Below are 5,336 nucleotides of genomic sequence, written 5' to 3'. Positions count from 1 at the left end.
GCCCGTCCCTGCTGCTGTGGCTTCTCCAGAGCCAGAGGCTCAGATTGACCACTCGGCATTAACCCAGCAGCCGAGGCGAGAACGGGAATCCCTGGCAGGGGCAGCAGGAGTGATCTCCAGGGGTTGCCAGGACCAGGGCAGGGATCTGGGAAGCCTCCCCATCCCAGAGGAATATTATTTCTGAAGATCAGGGGAGAGGAGAGGGAGATAACCGGAGCTTACGGTCGGGTCAGTCAGAGCCTAGGGCGGATTGACTGAAGACGACCCCCTTGGCTTCGGATCTTACGGTTAGGGGGACCGGCTAGCAAGAAGATCTGCAGGTGATGGCAGATAACCATCTCACCTATCAGTGACCGGTTGGCGAGTGGACGGGGTGTAGGGGTGGCGGAGCCCTGTGGAACATCGTGGGACCTCAATCGTGAGTACCCCCCTCTGTCGGATAAGCCCTCTGGTAGAAGATCTCCACTGAACCCCTCCTTCGAATCATCTATAACATCAAAGACGTGGCAGGCGGGACGAGGGGGAGGGACCACCGGACGAAGGGCGGTACCGAACATGAGGTCTACCGTCGTCACAATGCCCCTTCAGTCTTCTTCCCTTTCTAATGGTATGTTCCTGGGACATTGCAGAAGAGATGTTAATATGCTTGGCTAATTAACATCCATATTAGGAAGAAAGGCACTGTTCTAAATGGTGGTTTACTGCAGATGACTGGTAACATCAGTTACCCTGCCCTAAAAGCAGCAGGTTTAATGGCAAGTAGGCCCCTGCTACCTGAAGATAGCCAGGAGCAGCAGTAGATACAGCCTTCTTCCCAACTCCTAACAACATAGTTTTTAGGATGATTTCAAAAGTTGTTGCTAGTACTAACTTTTTAGAGAGCCTTGGCTTTGCCTTAGGGCAATTATTTTGAGTAGAGGGCTGCTTATTGAGTTTTGGCAAGCCAACAAGGGCCACATGACAGGCAGCCGGGGGCAAATAATATTAATTTTCTAAATTTTTTAGGGGCCCCTCAGGCTGGATAGAATGGCCTGGTGAGCCACATTTGGCCTGCAGGTGGCATTTTGCCCACCCCGGCCTTAGGGTGTCTAAAACACCCCCTTCCCATTGATAAGGCATATGTACTGGTATTTGGAGAAGAACAGACCCTGTTATGGCAAAACAGCAAAAGTGAAATCAGTACTGTGAAAAGAGACAGGATTGACAGAACCCTGAAGGAATGCTGTTTTCTGTTAATCCATAACATTTCTTGATCCAGCTTTGTGTCTTGATAATGACCTATGGGACCACTCCAAGGAAGTAGTGTGTAGAACAGCCTTCAGATACCTTTAACATTTATTTGTGTTTTATGGGCAGATGAAGGTTATAGATGTGTATATAGGTTTTAAGGGTAGGTATTTTAATAGCAATATTTGGTGTCGTATTTTTCTATTTAAGATCCTCTACAATAAAATACATCCTCTTCAAAATACATACATTTGGGCAACTTAAGAATTCCAGTGTGATTTAATGTGATTTTATTAGTTTATTCCAATTTTATGACTTCTGCTGTGATTAATACTTCTTATGTTTAAGCAGATATGCAAGTGGTGCCAGCATGTCTATCCAGGAATATGTCACACCACATGATACGCTTAAAAGGATCTCACTGCACCCCAGAGTACTGCAGCACCTTGGTTGAGAATCACTACAGTAGAGTATCTGTATCCTGTAAAACACTAGTTTTCTCCAGTGTCCTTACAAAGAATAGGGTGAACTGTTAGACAAAATGCCCTTAATTGAAGCTCTGGAAAAGAGTGAGCTAATCTTCTGTGAAGATGGGGAGCTGGAGCTAGTCTCAGGGACTAAGGAGTTGGACTGTGGGGCCTCAGGTCTCAGAAAAGGGCTGAAAACAAAGTATCTGTACCCCAGATGTTTGCCTGGGAACTCAAAGCCAGTGGCAATGCTTGGATTCTCCTGTTAATTAGGAACCCTAGAAGTTCATATTCCCAAAGCGTTAGGTCCAAACACAGCAGCCTGACCAGTGTTTGGCATGGGGACCTTGTTAGAACTGCTACATGTATGTATGCAGGTATTGGTACAGGAGCTGCATACACGACGTGGTGTGAGTACATGAACAGTTGATGCTGCTCAGCAAAGAATTATATTTGGGTAAGAATGCAGCTGCTACCTATATAATACTTAAAAGAGATGGACCCATTTCTACATAACTTTGAATTTGAATAACTGTCCCAAATTGATTCGGCCAAATCTGATTTGGAGGTTCGGCTGATGCTGAATCAGCTGAATCTCCGAATCGAATAGGCCCATCCCCCACCCACTATCCCAGCCCCATCAATGGCTGCCCTGCCCGCCTCAGCTCCCAGCACTTTGGGGGAAAAAAAAGCCCAGCACTCACCCATGCTGTGTGAGGGGCTCTATCATTCCCTGCCCCAGCTCCCATCTCTTTTTAAAAAAGAAAAAAACCCAAAAAACCCTACTTACTGACCGCTGCCAGGTGGGGGAGCAATCCCAGCTGCCCCCTGCTGCCCCACACCACTTGGGGGGGATCTGCCATAAGCCCCCCAGCCCCCCCCACCCCCCCCAGCCCGCCCCCCCCCTCTCCCATGGCTGCCTCACCTGCCCCAACTCCTGGCTCTTTAAGAAAAAAAAAAGAAAAAGAAAAAGCCCTGACACCGGCTCCTGCCAGGCGGGGGGCGATCCCCACTGCCCCCTGCTGCCCCCCACTGCCCTGTGCTGAATGGGAGGCTCTGCCAGGAGTCCCCAAGGTCACTGCAGCAGCTGGTGAGTGTGGGGCTTTTTTTTTTCTTTAAAAAGCTGGGAGCTGTGGCAGGTGGAGCAGTCATGGGGGCGCTGGGAGAGCGGGTGGGGTTGGGAGGCTCTTAAAAGAGAAGGGAGCTGGGACAGGCGGGGCAGCCATGTCGGGGGGCTTGGAGAGCGGGTGGGGGCTGGGGGGTGCTCAGGGGCATTGGGGGATCAGGCAAGGGATGGGGCCTGGCAGGGGTCCCCCCCATGGCCCCCTCCTCTCTCCTCTAGCCCCATCTCCCCCTACTTACCAGCACAGAGTCCGGGCCCAGCTTCCTGCACCAGCCAGTGGGGACTGCCCGAATCTCTGAAGCTCTCCAAGTCTTCCAAATTGATTCGGAGAGCTTCAAATTGATTTGGTCCTTTTAATTGGCCTCCTGATTTGATTCGCAGATTCAGCCACTGAATCAGGCCGAATCTCCTCCAAATGGAAACAGCACCCGAAGCTTCACACAGCCCTAGTAGATTACAGTGCAGTTTGTTGGATATTAGTATTGTTTGCCATTGGTTTTTGCATAGTTTTCAACAAGTTGTTGGCTAAAAGACCAACAACTAAAATAATCCACAAACTAGTTTGGGAACTGGGTAATCTGAGTTATGATCTGTTCCATATTTCCAATCCTGTTGAACCATGCAGTATTCATATAGATTAGTTAGTTCATACTGACCACAATGGTTCAGTTAGGTATGCATGCTACTAATAATGTTTAGAAAAGATATACAGAAATGGAACTCAATGTGAATTAATGATATTCCCAGAAATATCTTTATTTCATGGAGTTCAATAGGATATTTCAATCTGGAGACTGAAATCCCAATTTGGTAATGTCCCTAAGTACATTTTAAGTACGAGTAAGATAAGTCCATATATATTGGACTATTTATGAACATGACTATTTATATGCTATTTAAAATTAAGCACATGTTTCCATGCTTTGCTGGATCAGGGCCTCAATGTGGTAGTAGTGAGCATTCATGCCCTGGGGCCAACCTGCCTGTGCTTCAACCTGAGCTGCTGAATTTTTTGAAATGCTGGGAGACTGCTCTATAATGAGGTAGCAGTGCAGAAGCAGCAGCCAGTGCTGTTGCCAGTGATGTGAAAATATTGTGAATAAGATACTCAACTCTCTCTTTCTCAGCTGCTCTCCTCTTTGTGCCCAGATTTTTCTTGAAGCAGTAGATAAATCTCCTCCTCAGCGAGGTGCAATGTTCACAGAGCAGTCCTAGGGATATTAGTAAGGTGCTGCTGTCGGCACTGTGTTTACTGCACAGATAAAATATTTACGGCTCCATCTTTGGTGTGAAATGTGACTCTTCCAGTCCTCATGAAGGTCACTGGAAAGTCAGTAAAATTTATTGACGGTTTATAGCACTTTTGTTCTGGAAAGCAAGGTTACAGTATTATATACCTCTGCAAGCTGGGCACAAAGAAAGAGCGGGAGAAGGAAATGAGGAAGGAAGAGCAGCTTGCCATAGATCACTGGTTTGTTCCCCAAAACCTATGCATTATTTTTAATTAAATGATAAGCTCTAAATAGCAGTGTATGTGCGAGGCTCGTAACAGTCTTTAGCCCCAGGTCCCATTGCTTGAGCGAATGAAGCATTTATGATGAAAGGCGCATTCCATGAGTGAGAGGTTTTTTGGCAATGCCTCTGTGTATGTATTTTAGTTAAGTCATATTTCTGCATTAGGAACATGAAAAAGAACAGGGGTTCAACTCCTAGTCCTAATTTATTAATAATTATTATTATTTACACAAATTACCCAGCAAGGATTAGGGTTCCATTGTGCTAGGCACAATACAGACATATAACATGAAGCAGTCCCTGCCATGGCGATCTCTCTGTTTAAGGCTTAGACCAGTCCTGAGTTAGATTTTTCAAGAAATAAGTTTTCCGTCATGAGATTTTTATTCTCTAAGGCTAGGGACAGACATTCAAAAGTCTAAATCAATTCAATCTTTGTAGGTTAGTCTAGCCTGCCTAAACTGAACCAATTTTCAAGTGAATAGACATTCACTATTAACTCCGGAAATGCAGGCACATGCCTGCAGTGGCTCAGGCCAGAAGCCAGAGGGTGCCAGATCAGCTCTGGGCGGCAGGGAAGCTGTGCTGGAGGGGCACAGTCAGGCCCCAGCAACAGCCTCAATTACCCAGCATTCCCCCCTTGCTGCTGCAGTGGTGAGGGCAGGGGCACAGCCAGAGGCCAGCCAATGAGACAGAGGGGGAATGGTAGGGGTTTATTCCCCTCTCCGCCTCCTCTGCCTCTGGAGGACCACAGCTGCAGTCTGCCAGCCCTGCCAGCCACCTCTGTTGATCACTCCCTGCATGGGGGAATGGTGAAATAAGCCCCCTCCACCGGACAGGGTGGGGAACCCCTGCCCTCCCTGTCCCCTTGCCTAAGGAGCCATGCCAGCCGGCCTCTGGTCACGCCCCCAACCCTGCTGCTGGCGTGGCAAGGGGGCAGCAACCCTGATGGGGCAGTAGCTCCTGTCATAGTTTTAGGAGTGTGAATCTCTTCCTGGCACGGG

The sequence above is a fragment of the Alligator sinensis genome, unplaced genomic scaffold (genome assembly GCF_000455745.1).
Source record: "Alligator sinensis unplaced genomic scaffold, ASM45574v1 scaffold400_1, whole genome shotgun sequence".
Taxonomy (NCBI): domain Eukaryota; kingdom Metazoa; phylum Chordata; order Crocodylia; family Alligatoridae; genus Alligator; species Alligator sinensis.
Note: the sequence above shows the minus strand (reverse complement) of the source record.